This window comes from Ascaphus truei, chromosome 4 (assembly GCF_040206685.1).
Source record: "Ascaphus truei isolate aAscTru1 chromosome 4, aAscTru1.hap1, whole genome shotgun sequence".
Taxonomy (NCBI): domain Eukaryota; kingdom Metazoa; phylum Chordata; class Amphibia; order Anura; family Ascaphidae; genus Ascaphus; species Ascaphus truei.
In genome coordinates this window covers 38,772,360-38,791,860 of record NC_134486.1, presented here as the reverse complement: position 1 = coordinate 38,791,860, position 19,501 = coordinate 38,772,360, and the positions used below count along the sequence as shown (strand labels likewise).

At 42.7% G+C, this 19,501-nt stretch overlaps 1 non-coding gene across 1 annotated transcript; it reads right to left on the bottom strand.

Moving 5' to 3' along the window:
- Positions 1–18,463: 18,463 nt before the first annotated feature.
- LOC142494111 (U11 spliceosomal RNA) lies at positions 18,464–18,685 on the bottom strand. The gene has a single exon (XR_012801345.1). It is a non-coding gene; the product is annotated as a U11 spliceosomal RNA (small nuclear RNA).
- Positions 18,686–19,501: the final 816 nt, after the last annotated feature.

The window sequence follows — 19,501 nt, the reverse complement described above, 5'->3', positions numbered from 1 at the left end:
AAGTGAACATTGCCTAGGTAAACAATACCTTATGTCATGAAGTCATTAGTTGACAGGAAATGTTCTGACTAACAGAAGTTACTGATAATTGTAGTATTTTTGTGGGCTCTGTAGGTACTGGTTAACGTTCGACTGACATCAAGGACAGAGATGAATAGCTGGGAGAGGCTAGCAGTACAGCAAAGCAATTCTTTTCACATCATTTCAAAATATGCCTAGAGTAGGTCAAAGGTTGACAACCAAATGACAGGCCTTCCTCAATTGCTGCAGTGTCACAGCGGGAGTATGTCAAGTAAAATTTCTCAAGCCCCTCTGTGAATTTTTACATGTCCACATGTTTTGGCATTCTCTAAATTGGGCCGAATTGGCAGGTTGGTGATTAATGCCTGAGCAGATCATCCCAGTTTATTGTTCTAGTTAGTAGTTGTTTAAAGGTCCCAATTGCACATCAAAGAACATCAAAAGGAAACCTAGTTTTAAATGTACTCAGAACAATAGAATGATCTGCTCATAAATTCTACCCAGACAAGAGGAGATCCGTATAAACGGGAATAAAATAATGTTTGGGCAAACTGAATTATTAATTACTACAGTAACTCATACACAATTTCAATAGAAAAAATACGTAGAAAGGTGTCTCGTTAATGCGAGTCCTTACTATTCACCATTGCATGGATTGTCCCAAAGGAAAATGCATAAATGCAATTCTGAACCTTAATGTACCTTAGAGACAGGTAAACTATGGTGTGCAATTCAGTATTATTCTTTAGTCTGGCTTAACTATCACTCAAATTGCATATCTGTTTATAGCCCGTTCCCATTTGGGATATTGAGGTTTGATTGGCTTCAATTCTAATTCTGGTTCTTTACTTTTTGAGACCATAGAGATTTCAGAATCAGAAAAAAACTACTTTTTTGTTAATTGGATTTTAATTCAAATGCCTCCACATTGGCAAAAATATTGATATGTGTCTTAAATATTACTGAAAGAAAATATTCTACTTTTAAATCATTTCTAAAAACATTTTCATATAAAAAAATCATTACAGATGCAATAGAAAAAGTTATAATCTTATTAAAGAATGCACGCCATTGGATAAATGTTTGCATGTGGCTACGTTACAATCTTATTTTATACAGGTGCAATACAAATCAAAACAGTGTGTGGTTCACATGTAGTATATTTTAGTAAAACCATGTATTTACTTCAAATAAAGAGGTTGTTCAACCTCCAGTATTGTTTTATGAGGAATATACTGGATTTGGAAACAAATAAGACATCATTTTTGGCTATGTTGGTGATATTATGCACATCATTGGATGTATATATATATATACATACAGTGTTCGACAAATAGGCATAACCACATGCCTGTGGCGAGTGGATTTAGGCCTCTGGCGAGCCGTGCTGCGGCTCTATGAATTCCCCTGCTCGCGCCAATTTTTAAAAAAAACAAATAAATAAATAAATCCCCTCCCTCATTGGGTTGACGCGGGGAAGAGGGCCGGCTGGCAGCTCTGGGTTAGCCCCTTCCCCCGATCTCCTCCCCCCCTGCCCCTGATCTCCTCCCCCTCCTGCCCCCAATCTCCTCCCCTCCTGCCCCCCGATCTCCCCACCCTGCCCCCGATCTCCTCTCCCCCTGCCCCCGATCTGCCCCCAATTCCCGCTTGCTGCTCGGGGCAGGCGGTAGGCTGGTGGGGTCCCCGCTTGCTGCCCAGGGTGGGAGGTAGGCGGAGCGGGGTCCCTGCTTGCTGCCCGGGGCGGGAGGTAGGCTGGGGGGGTCCCCGCTTGTTGCCCGGGGCGGCAGGTAGGCTGCTGCAGCAGCAGCAGTGTCCGCCTCTGGAGGGGGTGCGGCATCCGCCTGGGGGGGCAGTGGGGGGGGGGTGTTGTGGCGGCGTCTGCTTCAGGGGGGGGGTGCTGCGGCGGTGTCCGCTTCCACTTCGGGGGGAGGGGTGGCGGTGTCCGCCACTGGAGGGGGGGGGGGCGGCCCACCCCTGCCTGGCAGAGGCCCTCCTGCCATGCGGAGGGCCCGCTGCTGTGCGGAGGCCCCCGCTGACATGTGCGACCACCCCTGCCTTGCGGGTGAGTGTGTGTGAGTGACAGTGTGAGAGTGACAGTGGGTAAGTGTGTGAGTGTGTTACAGTGTGAAACAGTGACTGTGTGTGTGTGTGTGTGTGTGTGTGACTGAGTGACTTTGTGTGTGTGACTGACTGAGTGACTGTGTGTGTGTATGTGTGTGTGAGAGTCACTGTGTGAGTGAGTGTGTGTCTGTGAGTGAGTGTGTGTGTGTGTCTGTGAGTGTGTGTCCGCGAGTGTGTGTCTGAGTGTGTGTGTCTGAGTGTGTGTGTCTGTCAGTGTGTGTGTCTGTGAGTATGTGTGTCTGTGAGTGTGTGTGTGTCTGTGAGTGTGAGTGTGTGTGCCTGTGAGTATGTGTGTGTGTCTGTGAGTGTGTGTGTCTGTGAGTGAGTGTGTGTGTCTGTGAGTGTGTGTGTCTGTGAGTGAGTCTGTGTGTCTTTGAGTAAGTGTGTGTGTCTGTGAGTGAGTATGTGTGTCTGTGAATGTGTCACCCTCTCCCTGTGTCACCCTCTTCCTGTGTCACCCTTTTCCTGTGTCAACCTCTCCCTGTGTCAACCTCTCCCTGTGTCACCCTCTCCCTGTGTCACCCTCTCCCTGTGTCACCCTCTCCCTGTGTCATTCTCTTCCTTGTGTCACCCTCACCTTCTCCCTGTCGCCCACACCCATCCCTGTCCACCCTCACCCTTTCCCTGTCGCCCTAACCCTTTCCCTGTCGCCCTCACCCATCCCTGTCGCCATCACCCATCCCTGTCGCCCTCACCCTTCCCTGTCGCCCTCACCCTTCCCTGTCTCCCTCACCCTTCCCTGTCGCCCTCACCCTTTCCCTGTTGCCCTCACCCTCTCCCTGTCACTTTCACCCTCTCTCTGTCGCCCTCACGCTCTCCCTGTCGCCCTCACCCTTTCCCCTTCACCCTCACCCTTTCCCTGTCGCCCTCACCCTTTCCCTGTTGCCCTCTCCCTTTCCCTGTTGCCCTCACCCTTTCCCTGTCGCCCTCACCCTTTCCCTGTCACCCTCACCCTTTCCTTGTCACCCTCACCCATCCCTGTCACCCTCACCCTTTCCCTGTCGCCCTCACCCTTTCCCTGTCGCCCTCACCCATCCCTGTCGCCCTCACCCTTCCCTGTCGCCCTCACCCTTCCCTGTCTCCCTCACCCTTCCCTGTCGCCCTCACCCTTTCCCTGTTGCCCTCACCCTCTCCCTGTCACCTTCACCCTCTCTCTGTCGCCCTCATGCTCTCCCTGTTGCCCTCACCCTCACCCTGTCGCCCTCACCCTTTCCCCTTCACCCTCACCCTTTCCCTGTCACCCTCACCCTTTCCCTGTTGCCCTCTCCCTTTCCCTGTTGCCCTCACCCTTTCCCTGTCGCCCTCACCCTTTCCCTGTCACCCTCACCCTTTCCTTGTCACCCTCACCCATCCCTGTCACCCTCACCCTTTCCCTGTCGCCCTCACCCTTTCCCTGTCGCCCTCACCCATCCCTGTCGCCCTCACCCTTCCCTGTCGCCCTCACCCTTCCCTGTCACCCTCACCCTTCCCTGTCGCCCTCACCCTTCCCTGTCGCCCTCACCCTTCCCTGTCACCCTCACCCTCTCCCTGTCACCCTCACCCTCTCCCTATCGCCCTCACCCTTCCCTGTCGCCCTCACCCTCTCCCTGTCACCCTCACCCTCTCCCTGTCACCCTCACCCTTACCCTGTCGCCCTCACCCTTTCCCTGTCGCCCTCACCCTTTCCCTGTCAACCTCACCCTTTCCCTGTCACCCTCACCCTCTCCCTGTGTCACCCTTTCCCCATCGCCCTCACCCTTTCCCTGTCGCCCTCACCCTTTCCCTGTCGCCCTCAGCCTTTCCCTGTCGCCCTCACCCATCCCTGTTGCCCTCACCCATTCCCTGTCACCCTCACCCTTTCCCTGTCGTCCTCACCCTTTCCCTGTCGCCTTCTCCCTCTCTCTGTCACCCTCTCCCTCTCCCTGTCACTCTCTCTCTGTCACTCTCTGTCACTCTCTCTCTGTTTTTGTCTCTCATTCTCTCTCTGTGTGTGTGTTCTCTCTCTCTCTCTCTGTGTCTCTCTCATTCTCTGTGTGTGTCTCTCTCTCTCTCTGTGTGTGTCTCTCTCTCTCTCTGTGTGTGTGTGTGTGTGTGTGTCTCTCTCTCTCTCTCTCTTTTTGTCTCTCTCTCTCTGTGTGTGTCTCTCTCTCTCTGTGTCTCTCTCTGTATCTGTGTCTCTATGTGTGTGTGTGTGTGTGCCGCTCTCTCTGTGTGTGTGTCCCTCTCTCTGTCTCTCTCTCTCTCTGTCTGTCTCTCACCCACACTCTCTCTCTCTCACACTCTGGATCTCTTATTTACCCTATATATCTTAACTGCCCTATACCTACACCAAAATAACCTATACTGCTTTCTTCCAGATCTAACTCTCGAGCTTCACACGGAAGACAATGGAATCCCCCCTAAACCAGAAGACAGGTAGGGAACACATCCCCTCCAATGTATAACATTGCAGAAATGAGGTTACCTGGACATTGAGGGACTGCGGATCAGGTAAGATCCCAGGCGGGATTGCTGCTTTAGGTATTGTGATGCGGGGGCATCCAGGCACTAGTTATGGGGTTCAGGAACATTTACACACACATACACACATACACACACACACACACACACACACACACACACACACACACACACACACACACACACACACACACACACACATGTAACAAGGACTAATTGTAGTATAATGTACAATAAATAAAATAATGTCAAAAACGAATGTTGTTCTTACTAGGAATTTATTCATTTTTTTTTTCAAAAGCGGGTCTAGGGGCGGGACTAGGGGCAGGGCTGGGGGCAGGGCTAGGTGGCGAGTAGATTTTTTGTTCGGCGAGTAGATTTTTGGGTGATTTGTTGACCACTATATATTTATATATATATATATATATACACAGTGGTCGACAAATCACGAAAAAATCTACTCGCCGAACAAAAAAATCTACTCGTCACCTAGTACCACACGTGTGCTACTTGGGCCAATAGGAGCTCGCCACGATGTTAAATCCACTCGCTCGGGGCGTCCAAATGCATAGGTTTGTCAAACACTGTATATATATATATAAATAAATATATTATCTACAAAACACATAGAAATGTAAACAGCTTCAAAATCTTTCCAAACTTTTAAATCACTTGTAGTTTCTTCTTTTGATTTGTAGAAATACTATTCTGAGAAGGGATCGAATTGTTAACATATATTCTTTAGCTTTATAAATGTTCACATAATATAAACAGTGTTGTAATCACTCGTAGTTGGTGGCAGTTAGATACAAAAAGTTGACTCCTTGGTATATATGTTTTAATAGCAGAATGACTCCAGTACACAATAAGTACTACCACTCTATACCCAAGAAGGAAACCAAGTAAATCTGAGAGGAGCAGCAAGTACTATATAACAATTCTAGTGTAGGTGCCTACTAAATAGACGTGAAAATCCCATCTTGCCGTTTTATACCCTAGACACACCATAGATATCAAGTTGACTGGCGCTTAGTACTAGATTTGCAACACAAATTTATTTGTAATCCACCAGAGATCTTTTTGTGACTCTGACCCAAAAGTCAAGATAATGGCTTCCTGTGCTCTTTGTGTCCAAATATTTAAGAGACTAGGGAATCACATTTAAGTATATTTCACTTGATCTATGTTACCCTCTTTTCTATAACAATGACTAACTGCATTGGTCTTGGCTGCTCTACATACACATTTACATTTGATTTCTCTGCTTGGTTTAGTTATTCCACTAGCTGGATCTTTAAGTCTTGAGACAGGCTACAGACATACCAGGTGTACAGTAGGAGGGCTTTTACCTACGTTTGCCAAGGCCTTTTAATGCTTCTGATTGACTTTAAAAGCTGAAACTTGTCACCTATTAGCATACTAGCATAGTGGATTGCAGCTGATCGATAATGTCCCCCTTTTAGGAAACAAAATGTTTGCAATATAAACAGAAATAAGACTTAAATTCAGTTTTACATTTCAAAGAGACTTTTCTTACAATAGACAACTCAGAAGTGCATCATTCAACTGTGACACAGGCAACTACTTTGTCTAATCTATATTCAGTATTACATACAATAATGGTTAATAACAATATTTGCTAATTAGTCATGTAGAATAATGTTAAAGTTTTACACATTTCTACAATAGCAATGGGATATATTACTTTTGCCATACACATACTGTACTCTTATCGCCCAGGATATTAATGCTGTAAGCGTTCTCAAAATGCTTGTGTGACCTTCCCCCTCCCTTTCCATCACACACTGACACATCTAGCCTAAATTTACGTCTTGCATCACCTCAGGAAACTCATGGCTAATTTCATTATATTGGAGAGAGAATGCAAATGAAGCCAGACAGCTGGTGCTTTCCTTGTGGCTAGGAGAGTTAGAGGGGCCTGAGGCCTACCTCATCAGAGGTTCTAATACCCTATTGCTTAGACAGGCCCCGGCGGGAGGAGAGCAAGGAAGCTGCTAGAGCAGCAGGAACAGATGGTAACAAAGGTAAAAAAAAAAAAAAAAAAATGGAGAAACTACAGTAGGTATAGTTTCATTATTCAAGGGATAGTGCGGTGTCCGTTTCCTGGGTAGACAGATATGGTGTTGCAGGACAGTCTTGTGTTTTTCATATTCTTTGCATGATAAGGGAATTAGATAATCATGCCTTGAGATTGTTGAATCATTCGTTATTTCCTAGTGTTAACATGTTCGTTTTACATGTCTGTCTTTTATTGGGATGGCACGTGTATTAGTTGGTAAGCCATTGGTTCAACTCTTCACAAAAGTTACTATTGTCAGCAAAGAAAGATGCGATAAAAAGAAACAGGTTCTATTTAACCACTAATGACAAGAAAAGAGGGCACTTTATGATGCCTGTAAACATGTCAAAACATTGCCAGTGCACAATCTGTCTGAGATGCAGTAATGCCACCTTGCAGACTACTTTTACATTTCAGAGCTGTTTAGAACAGCTTGGGAGATCACACAACTTTAAAATGCCTTTTGACACATAAAAAGTAAGATGTCCAGGGGCATCTCGTTGCTTCTCTGTAATTGTTACTGGCATAGTACTTGCATGGTATGCTCTGATCTTTAGCCCAACATTCCCACAGGTAAGTACTGTATGTAAACTTCCCTTCTAGCTCCCTACACGTGTTATTTAGATTAACATGTATAAACACATCCCTTGTTTCTGAAACTTCTATTTTTTTTATTTTTTATGGATTAGCACAATTTTACATTGGCATATTTTAATGAGTTAACTTTCTCCCCAAAAGCTTGTAAATGTATTGTGTGTGTAAGCTATTTTAAGAAAGCACTGAGTACAATATAAGCAGCATGTAGATAATTATAAACTAGAGTTGTATAATGTATACTGTTGGTAATGTACATGATTTCATTTGCTACACAAGTGTACTCATGTAAAGGTAAATAGAGGTAAAGAGCGCTCAATGCCAGGTGTTTAAAGTTCAATTAGACCAAACCACAATCCAAGAAAAATAACCTCAGAATAATAGGTTTTGTGATATATTAAACCAACAATTATGGGTAAGAAAACCCCCTAAAGACTGGTAGTGTAAGGCAATGAAACCCCCACCCTCAATCTCATTGGGGGCTGACCCTGTGGTAATAAAATGATAACTCACTGTTGATTCCTGGTGTGGCTGGTGGATATGGTGCTTCCAGATGAGATATACAGTATGCAGAAGATGTATGGAGCGCACGATCCAATAAGGAGCAGAGGGAGGACCCAAGTAGCAAAGTACAAATTTGGATTTTAATGTCTTGATGACCCAATAAATTTGTACTTTGCTACTTGGGTCCTCCCTCTGCTCCTTATTGGATCGTGCGCTCCATACATCTTCTGCATACTCATGTAAAGGGAGTGAAGCCAGCCAATCAGAAAGGCTGTGCTTCCTTTCCCTTTAAGATGACGTCACCAAAACCAAGATGGCTGCCATCACATGTTACTTCAACTAATCAGATTGTGAGATGTATATCCCAAATCTGATTGGTTGTAGTTGCAACAGAGTGCTCACCACAAAAAAGGCGTGACCGCGGGGCCGAGATGAGGATTTGATATATCACCAACCTCCAGCCACAAGGGCGTGGCTTGAGTGCAGATTGGTCGAGGTAGCCGGGTTGGGGTTGGAGAGGCCAGAATAGTCAAAGGTACTTGCCGAGGTCTGGATTGGGGAGGTGCGGATCATTGCAGGTACTTTGCCGTAGTCGGGATTGGAGAGGTTTGGATCGTCGAGGTACTTTGCCGAGGTCAGGATTGGAGAGGTGCGGATCGTTGTGGTAAGCCTGGGTCAGGACTATAAAAGAGCGTAGTCTAGAGAACAAGCAAGGTCAGGCAAGATAAGACAGCGATAAGACAAGGTTTCCAACAAGAGGCAAGGATTGCAGTGAACACTGCGCACATAGGAAATGTTATGCTCAGCCAATTATCCAGAGGGCAGGCTGAGCATATAAAGGAGGGTTGTCCAATGAAAGGAGAGTAGACTTGCCACTATAACATGTTGGCTGGAGAGAAGTCAGCAACAGGTGATACCACTTAGGCAGACAAGTGAAGGAGGTTCTGCGTGTGCACGCGACAGTCGCGCATAACGGGTGGGCGTTGCACGGCGGTGACATCACAGCGCGGGCATAGCCTGGAGGCGGGACCAGCGGGGATGGCATTTAGTGCAGCGCGTGATCCGCGCGCGCCCCTAGATGGAAGGTTGCCATTCACCGGCACACGAGACGTGCTGCAGGAGGCAGAGGAAGCAGGACACCCGATCGCGGGTTGGGGTAAGCAGGGAGCACGCCGAGCGCGCCGCGGGTCACGGATCCTTACAGTAGTAGACCATGTGACAGAGTCCATTTTTGGAAAGGATGTGACGTCACTCCCTTCTACCTTTGTATGACGATGTAACATGTGACGACGGCAATCATGGTTTTGGTGACGTCATCTTAAAGGGAGAGGAAGCTGAGCATTCTGATTGGCTGTCTTCGCTCCCTTTACATGACGTCACATCCTAAAAAAAACTAAAAACCTGTCACATGGTTATCCCAGCCAATCAGATTGCCTGGGAAACATTTGTCAGTCAAATGTGACTCACAGGCTTTTATAAGGCCTGTACCATCTCATTTGATGCTAAGAACATGAAGAAGCAACATCTCCTCCCTGTACTATGGACAGTACAGATAAAGATACAGATGAAGATACAGATGAAGAAAGAAGACCCCCAATTGGATTACAATTAACAGATGAAGAAAATAACTCACCAGAGGACTGTGGCTGTTGAGGATCATTGCTTCTTTGTTCGAGAGCTTCCGGAGACCCCTGGAATTGGAGGGTGAAGACATCTAAGGCCGCGCTTACAGTGTGTGTGGCGGCTATGGCGACGTGATGGGTGACGTCACCCGTCGCCACCCGTGAACGTTATAATTTAACTTTCGGCGACGTCACTGGCGACCTGGCCATTGATTGGTTCAGAGGCTGTCACGTGTCGTTAACAGCCTCTGAAAAATCACATTTTATCGGCGTCCAAATTTTTGGTCACTGCCGTCGCTTCACGCTTAGTATGCGCTTGCGACGGTGGCAATGCTTTTGTTTTCAGGCGACGTCGCGTCGCCATAGCCGGCACTATAAGCGCAGCCTAAATCTAAGAAAAAACATTGAATGTATGTTATTTTAATTTTTCAGGTTTTTTCATTGTATTTTTTTTTGTTTGTTTCAATTTTTTTATTGTTTTTTGAGAGAATGACATCAAATAACAGGTTTTAACATACATCTGTTACAACTTCACAGTGTATAAAAAGAAAAACATATTAAACATTATATTACAACCTAAATAATACTCTTGTCGTCTTCTTTTTCTTATAAATTAATTTACATCCGTTGAATTCTACAAAACATTTGTTATATATATATATATTTTTTTTTAAAATTTTAACAACCTATTGAGGAAGCAGCCGCTTCCGGGAATCTCTCTCGGAGAAAATCAAGGATAGTGGAGAAAAAAGCAAGAAAGAAGAGGGGGGGGGGGGAGGAGAGATGAGAAGAGGGGGGTCCAATGGGGGGGGGTGGCCTATTAACTCCAGTCTTGTATGGTCCCTATATTTTATTGTTAATTGTCTGGCCATACTGACCAAACCTTATGGAATTTATCAACCTTTTGACTCAGCTGTGCCGAGAGGAATTCCATTAGTCTTATTTCCCTGACACGTCTCAGTACTGTCTGCTTGGAGGGGGCGTTTATTTTTTTCCATGCCGCGGCTACCGAGCAGCGAGCTGCAGTGAGGACGTGGCTTATCATTTTGTTCTCTTGGGGTTGTAGATCCTCTATTGGCTTAGCCAGCACCAGGACCAGTGGGTCCACCTCTATTTCATTGTATTTTTTTATTTTTTTAGTGCCCATTGATTGCCAAAGTATTTATAGATACATACAGTGACAAGCAATGCATTTTTTTTGGCAAATGCTTGCTTTAATTTCTTTTAAATGTATTTTGTTATTTGCTTTTATTTATTTCTGGTATTTTCTGTGCTTTGATTTTTAATTATGTTTTTTTATTTGTGTTTTCTATTTGTCATTTCTGTTATTTTTTTAATTGTGGTTTATTTCTGGTGTTTCTTTTTAGGTTGACCATTGACTGTGATAGTGGTAAATCATGCTCATTTTATATGGGCATGATGTACCACTGTCAATTGTTTTATTGGCATTTGTAATGTTGTTTTTTTTCTATGTAATGTGTTTTATTTTGGGCCTGTTTTTGTTAGCTTCCCCTTTTATTGCTATAGTGGCAAAGCATATTATTATAATATGGGCATGCTTTATCACTGTGCCAATCAATGGGTAGCGGGGGTGGAGGGTGGGGGTAGTGTCCCTTGGTAGGTTGGTTAGGCCTCCCGGGGGGGTAGCAGGGGAGATTGGGTTAACCCGTTAATTGCTAGGCGATTATTAACCACTAAGGGGATTAAAGGGTTAGGGGCCATTAGATTGTATTTTTTCTTGTACTCTTGCTGTCAACAGAGGACATGGACCTGGAGTATGGTGATGAGAATGCCCTTCATCATGGCGGGGTAAGTAGAAGCTTTATTTACTTTATTTATGCTGGCTGGCTAAAGTTTGAGACAATAGGACAGAGAAAACCCGGGCGCTCCCTCCGAAGAAAATATTAAATGGGGTGAATATAATAAATGGTTTACAACCTTGAAACTGTTATACAAGGGTTTCTTGATGTGATAGCATTTACACAAGGCCGTGTAAGAGTGTTTCCATTTTTTATTACTCCCACCACCTTTTATTAGAGGTTTTATACATTACAATATCATACATTACAATATTATCCCTCTACCTGTGCTCCCCCTTTCTTTCTGTATCCCTGTACTAACAAGGATCCTGGATAGATCCTATTGGGGTCAGAGCCATAGGAGAGACGATGACACTGAGGGGACCCTTGTATAACAGTTTCAAGGTTGTAAACCATTTATTATATTCACCCCATTTAATATTTTCTTCGGAGGGAGCGCCCGGGTTTTCTCTGTCCTATTGTCCCAATATCCTACCACCTGAGGCAGCACCCATCAGTATATGTGTTAAAACCTTATATAAAGAGGTTTAAATACGAATCTTTTTATTTATACACATATTACTATACAGTCACACATTAACCCTATTAATATGAAAATGGAGACAACAGAAATCACTATTAATATATTTGAGAAAAGACTCCAAAGGGGAAAAAATATAGAAAGCAGGATGAAAAATACTGAGATAAAAGAAGATAAGGATATTATAAACGAAGAATTTGACCTATTAGATAAACTTCTTAAGAGAGAAACAAGAAAAATCTTAGATATGGCCTATCTAGAGGAGTATTTACGGGTAAATAGGATCCCTAGGGGTCTCAGGACAAGTAAAAAACCGTCCTTCGACCTGGAAGAAATAGAATATACAGTCTCATGTGAAAACATTCTGGACACGTGTGGAAGGGATCTAATGAAACTTTTAATTGAACACCATAAACATACCTTGGGAAAAATAGATGAAGAGGTACTGTAAACGCGATAAAATTAAAATTAGAGCCTTTAATGGAACACCAAATATTCCTAGACAGAAACAAAAAATTGTCAGACGAGATAGACGCCTTAGAGAAAAGTCTAGAAATCAGCAAAAATATTAAATTCCAGAGGGATAAGGAAGATTACGAAGAAGGCTTAAATAAAAGGTGGGATAAAAGCGGTTCCAATAACAAAAACTATGATACAAAAAGGGATGATAGTACTCACACACCAGGGAGATACAGAACACACTCTAAAGACACTTATAATAAGAAAGCTAAACAAGAGAACACTCCGACTCTAGACACCAGTAAGGGAACAAGAGAAAAGAAACATCAAGATAGAACCATGTCCCACCACTACAGACCTTATCATCAAGGGAGACCCTATTATTCTAGAGGTGGGGATAGGAGAACAGAGTATAGAGACAGACATCATCATCAGAGGAGTGATTATCACAGCCAGGAGAGGCAGAGAGATGGGGAAAGGAGAACCCACCATGAAAGGGATTATATAAGAGATAGAGAGGACAGAAGAGACTTACCAGATTGGAGAGATGAGAGGGAGGAATATAGGGATAGAAGAGAAAGGTCAAGACCAAAAGACAGGGAAACAGAAAATAGAAGATATGCTAGTAGATCCCCAATCAGAAGCCCAGTCTGGGAGAGAACTAAACAAAACAGCACGGTAGCTTTTTTAGAACAAAGCCCTCCGCACCAGACACTAATCAAAAATCAGTTTGACCCTCTGGCGAATGTCAATACAGAGGAGAGACATCAAGGGAAAAGAGAAAGAGAGGAAAAAGGGGCCGAAGGAAGCAACAAAAAGAAAAAAATGAGGTAAGGGGAGTGTTTAATATTAGCAAATCCACACTCACCGAAACTCAACAAAGCTTGATAGCTAGAGGCCTCAATTTTGCCCCATCCACGAAAGCAAGCGGCTTCAATATGTTTTTGGACGCTAATAAGTTCCTAAGACAATTAACCATGAAGCGTTTTTTTCTCAACAAAGATGCTCAGAGCAGGGAGACACTAGGGGCTAATCAAATTATATAACAATCAGACGACCCAACCAACAATTTCACACACTCTGATTTATGGGAAAAATCAAAATTTTACCCAAGCAACAGCAAGGGTCATCACCTGGAAGTATATCACCAATTAGTATCGGAGGATTTAGAAAAACTCGCAGAAAATAGGAAACACCCTAGGGATAACCTCAATAAGGAAGAAAAAGAGGCTCTTAAAAAACTAACGGAAGACAGATCTATCACTATCAAGCCAGCCGATAAAGGCGGAGGCGTGGTAGTGATGGACACGGAGTATTACTTACAAGAGGCAGGACGAATTTTGGGAGATGAAAAAACCTATCAAAAATTAAATAGAGACCCAACTCAACAACATAAACAAGAACTTGACATAATCCTTGATAGGGGCAAAACTTTGGAGATATTAAATAAGAAAGAATGGGGTTATATTCATCAAGAAAAACCCATTTTACCCATCTTCTACTTCTTACCAAAGATACATAAATGTTTAGAAGCCCCCCAGGGAGGCCAATTATATCTGGTATCGGCTCCCTCACACAAAACTTATCTGAATATTTGGACGTATTTCTCCAAAAGTATGCAACTAGTGGAAGATCTTATTTAAAAGACACCATACAAGTCCTTAATACATTAGGTGAAATAGAATGGCAGGAAGACCTCATATTAGCCACATGTGATGTCAAATCCCTATACACCTGTATACAACATGCGGATGGTATAGAGGCTATTGATAACAACCTCTCAAAAGATAGAACCATCCCAGTGGAGCAGCGTACATTTATCTTAGACTGCATTAATTTCATTTTGCGACACAATACATTTTGGTTTAATGAAGAAATATACCTTCAGCTATGTGGCACCACTATGGGGACCAAGTTTGCACCCAGTTTTGCCAATATTTTTATGGCAAACTGGGAAGACAACAACATCTGGTCCGAACATCAGTTTGGGGCAAACTTGGTCTCCTGGCACCGCTACATAGATGACGTATTGTTTCTGTGGAAAGGAAATGAAGAGACATTTAAAGAATTCATCAAATACATTAACAACAACCGGGTCAATTTAACATTTACATCAGAATATAGCAGAGAAGCTATAAATTTCCTTGACCTCACCATATATGTCGAAAATAAAGAAATTAAAATCAAAACGTTTTTTAAACATACAGATGCGAATAACTTTTTATTGACTTCAAGCTGCCATCACCCGAGATGGCTCAATAATATCCCCTTAGGCCAATTTAGAAGGATAAAGAGAAACTGCACGGATATGGAGGTTTTTAAAGAACAAATGCATAAATTAAAAGATAGATTTTTAGAACGAGGCTATAAGCCACAACTGATAAACGCACCTATAGATAAAACCAATCAGATCCCAAGAGAAGATCTGCTCAAACCATCATCGAAAAGAAAAGACACTACGTATACGTCAGCATTTATCACTACGTATAGTACAGACGCTGTTAAGGTGAAAGACATCATAGAAAAACATTGGCACGTTGTACAGTTAGACCCTATTTTAAGAGGACATATTCCTTCAGTACCAAAGGTTATTTATAGAAAAGCACCCTGCATGAAGTCCCAGTTGGCACCAAGTACATTCAGGAGAGAAATAGTCAGTAATACCCAAAACTGGCTACCTCCCCCAATTGTTTTTTTCAATTGTATTAGCTGCAAAGCGTGCAAACAAACGATGAAAGGAGACAAGGCAACTTTCAGCTCTAACGTAACTAAAGAAAATTTTTAAATTAAAAACGCAATTAGCTGCCGTACAGACTTTGTTGTATACCTGCTTGCTTGCCCATGTGGTCTCCAATATGTAGGATGGACCTCTAGACCTCTGAGGGTACGCATTTTGGAGCACATAGTGTCTCAAGACATTTTAGTTTATTTCACGAAGGAAACCCAGAGAGTCTCAGTTTTAAAGGGATCGAGAGAGTAGATCAACACTGGAGGGGTGGAGACAGATTCCAAAGATTATGCCAAAGAGAAACGTATTGGATCTATAAACTTAAAACTTTGACCCCCCGAGGAATGAATATAGATATAGATCTGGGGGCATTCCTATAGTTTATAGTCCTTTTCACCTCTAAGATAACCCCCGCAGCCATCCCGCCTCTTTTTTCCAGACATCCTTACTGTCTAATTATCCCACACACCCCAACATAAGAGTTGGGATTTTTTAAGATATGTGCATAATACACAGTGTAGTTTGTCTATACGTGCCTATTTATTTTGTCCTTTTCTGATTCTTTTCAGATTCGGAGCCATACCACAAATCATATATATTTGGTCAAAAATGTTTTTTGTATGCTCTGTTAACTAAAGATGTGAATTCAGAATATGTATATCCATCACTTATATTTTTGTATATATTTTATTAATCATTATCTATTGTTTAATTGGTATTATACCTCGCCTGATTATTTTAAATGTACAGAATACTACACTAGATGATATTCTGATTTAATACATACTCCTTATCGAATTTGTTTGATTGGTACTATACCTTGCCAGATTATTTTTAAATGTACAGAATACTAAACTAGATGATATTCTGAATTAATATAAACCCTTTATTGATTTTACAGCACGATGTGTAAAGGCTAACTTCAAAATATGCACATACTTGTATATATTTGTGCATATTTATTTTACTAATATATAATTTTTAATAGGTTTTATTTGTATCATTTTACATCATATTGTACACAAGGATTAAATATATCACAACATATGTTTATTTTACACATTTCATTTAGGACTCACATAGAGACACTCACTGTCCTTATTTATTTATTTATTTTTGTAATATGTTTATGTTTTTGACATATACATCAAAATTATGGAATACGAATAACACTCACTTTTAAATGTGTGTCTAAGTAGGGACACACTTATACATTTTTCACCTAGTTGTCACAATCACATACACATATCACGCCTCCTACAAGTCACATTAGAATCCATTATCATTTGCACTTTTCACAAAGTCTGATATTCTGACAGCACCAACATTGTGTATACTAATTCTTAGAACAAGTATTGTTATTGTTAAATGTATTCCCCAAATTGGAACATCATTATATGTTCCCTCAGTTATATACAATGTCTGCACCTATGAGGTGCATTTACAATGAAGTCTTCATTCCCTAAAGATATTTGGGGGGAGTACCTACGAGTTTCCAATTTTCTAATTAATTTCAATCACGCTGACAAGACAGGGGATTGGCTACCAGCAGCATATATACCGGTATTAGCCTTATCCCCCCGTCTACGGAGCCTGAGGAAGCCCGCAAAGTGGTGAAACGCGTTGCTCTTTCTTGTCAGCATTTTTTGACAATCTCAGCCACCGTCGAGGAGTAGGCAACGGAGTAACACAGCAGCATATCCGGACGCGGAGGCAGCTAGCTGCGTGCATCGATCCCTATGATTTATCATCCTAAAGACTGGCTGCATCACTTTATTTGTTTTTATCCATTTTTTACACTTTATGTTCTATTTTTAATGTTAAATAAAAGATAGGTATTCTTTATCTGAGACTACACTTTGTCTCAATACCAAAGGGGAGGACTGTTTAGCCTTTCTCCCCCTGCCTGGAAACCAACAATGAAGCTTCTAGAGATACCCTTATGTGTGGTTACTCACACGAGGCCGTGTGAGTATCATCCTTTATATTTATTATTACTTATCATTACCCACTATTTACGTGCTCATAAGACATTGGACACGGTCACCATACGTGTGACAAAGAAAAGATACATCCCCCACTAGTTGCACTCACACTTGGACGTGTGAGTGACTGCATTTATTTGCTGTTTTATATTATAGCTGGTCACTTCATCTTATTATTATCTGCAATTTCTCTTCAATATTGTTCATATATATGTATATCTGTTTGCCTTGAGGGTGACGCCTGAAGGGAAAGTCGTTGGCGAACTTAAGAACATACCTGGACCGGAAAAGAAAGAAAAACACCACAACAGAGGAAAAAGAAAGAGGAGAAGAAAATAAAGAAGACCATTAAGAAACCTTGATGTGATAGCATTAACACAAGGCCGTGTAAGTGTGTTTCCATTTTTTATTACTCCCGCCACCTTTTATTAGAGTTTTTATACATTACAATATCATACATTACAATATTATCCCTCTACCTGTGCTCCCCCTTTCTTTCTGTATCCATGGCTAAAGTTTGAATTAGAATGGCAAATTAGCTATTATCCATATCTGGATAATGGTAATTTTGCCCATTACTGTACTGCATGTGTTGGGGGGGGGGGTGTGTATTTGTTTGAATGTAGTGCACATTTTTTTTCTGCACAGGGTTGATACCGCAGGCCAGCGGGGACCCGCGGGGACCACCCAATGACCCCCAGATGGCCCCGGGACACCCATGCAGACCACCCGGAGTCCCCCGCCGGCCTCTGGTATCAATTCTGTGCAGAAAAAATAAAAAATGCTTTTATGTGTGTTAGGGGTGGGGGGGTGTTGAGGGTACAGAGGGTGGGTGGGTTGTGTATTGTGGGTAGTAGATATTGTAGTGTTTATGGGGGCAGAGGGGGTGAGTGAAGGGCCAAGTACCCCTTTACTCACCCCCTCTACCCGCAATAAACCTGCTATTGTGCCTTAACCCCTTCATTGACTTGTGGCCAGCCGCTAAGATAATGAAGCTGCTTTAATATAATTTTATGAATAGTGTGTGGGAGCAGGTTGTCTCCTGAGCTGAACCACTTATATTTCTGCCTCAGGGACCCCCTGCTTCCCGAGTTACAGGCCCTGGCATGGGGCATCGAGTGCCGTTATCGCCGCCATTTTAAAATCGTTCGCGTCACGTGACCGGGGCATTTAAATAACGGAGGAGATACCTGCACCCCATACTAGGGCCTATAACTCAGAAAGCAGGGGTCCCTGAGGCTTAAATCAATGCAGTTCAGCTCAGGAGAACCCCTGCTCCAACACATTATTATCAAAATCAATATTTTTATTGCACGATCGCCTGTAAGAGCCGTGCACGCAGACGCAGCATCTCCATGCAGCTCTTCCAGGCTGCAATTTTTTCTAGCAGTTGCCACTCGCTAGGCTTTATAGCGCGATAGCACTGATACAAAAAACAGGCCGGGCAATAGTGCATTTTTTTTATTGGCCCCTAAAAAAATTGCCTTCATTCTTACTGAATAGCATTTTTGGCCTCATGTCTTAGTGCGCGATATATAAATGCAAAGTGGGGCGCAAATGCACTGATTTTATCACTGCTTTGTGAATCGCCCCGTTAGCCTGTGATTATATAAAAAAATGCCCGCGGTGTCTCCCATAGCGACACCACACAGCGCAAAAAGAAATATTGAGAAAGCATCAACCGTCTCCCGCTTTGCAGTAGCAAATTTGGTATAAGCAGTTATCATGTTTGTATGACACTTGTTTTTTGCGCCGCGTGGTGTCGCTACGGGAAACACCATGGGCGCTTTTTGGTATAATCGCAGCCTTGTCCTTCACAGTAAGCGGAGTGTTGGTATATAAGCATGCATCCATTTATTTAGCCCTTCAACTCATTCTAGTGACTGTAAACTGTTAATTGAGTGTCAATTCTGTTTCAGATCTTAGCGTCATCTGCAAAAAGGCAGAATTTCCCTTTATAAACCATCTGTAATGTAACCCATAAAGACATTTTTGAGCACAAGTCCCAGTACAGATCCCTGAGGTTCTCCATTAATTACCTTTCGCTCCTCCGAATGTACCCATTTATGACAGCCCTCTCTTACTTATCCTTCAACCATAATGTTTGATACAATTCCCTTTTGTTTGGACGATATTTATTTTTCATGAGACTAAAAAGTGATGGGTTCCAATATGTTTTAAACATGTGCCACTCATTTCTGGTGACATTATATTATCAAAATAATGAGGCAGCCAGACGCAAAGGGTGATTGTACATTGTTCCTATGTATAACAGATAGAAAAAATTAGTTCCTTGTTTTTGGGTGATGAGAAATAATTGTATTCTTACGAATACGAGACTACCATAAAATAAGAACAAAAATGTCTTACTTAAAAGGAAAACTCATATTTGTTGGAATAAAATTGTGCATAATGGGTCTTCCGAAGTAGAAGTACAGGTGCGCCAACGAGTATTCTAAAACTTGCTTTGGAAAATCTGGGGCAATCACCCACAAGACTCATGCTGGGTACATGCTGCAACATTTCAGTGACATTTCTGCAGACAGACTAATGGCCCATAGGATTAACACAGCAGGGGTCCCTGGCAGTCCCATTAGTCTGTCTGCAG